Source organism: Buceros rhinoceros, unplaced genomic scaffold (genome assembly GCF_000710305.1).
Source record: "Buceros rhinoceros silvestris isolate BGI_N320 unplaced genomic scaffold, ASM71030v1 scaffold2648, whole genome shotgun sequence".
NCBI lineage: Eukaryota > Metazoa > Chordata > Aves > Bucerotiformes > Bucerotidae > Buceros > Buceros rhinoceros.
The window spans coordinates 1-304 of NW_010427305.1; positions in this window are offsets into that span (position 1 = coordinate 1).

Sequence of the window (304 nt, forward strand, 5' to 3'; positions counted from 1 at the left end):
GACTCGAGGAGCTTAAAGGTCTCTTTCAACCCAACCAAATGATTCTGTGATCTGAAGGCAGCCATGAAGCAGCAGGTAGCTGCTGGTGGGCAGCTGTATTCGCTGTGCGTCTTGACATGGGTTGGAGGTTCCCACCCTCATGCTTGGTTCCAGTGATATGTCATGGTGCTCAGAAATGTTTCACTCTGGGTTCTTGGTGTAAGGATCTACTGTTGTTGTGATGCCACAGCTCGTAATGGTAATGGACAATCCCACCTTTGGATCTCTCTGATAGGCTGAAAATTCTGCTGTAGTGATAGGGAAA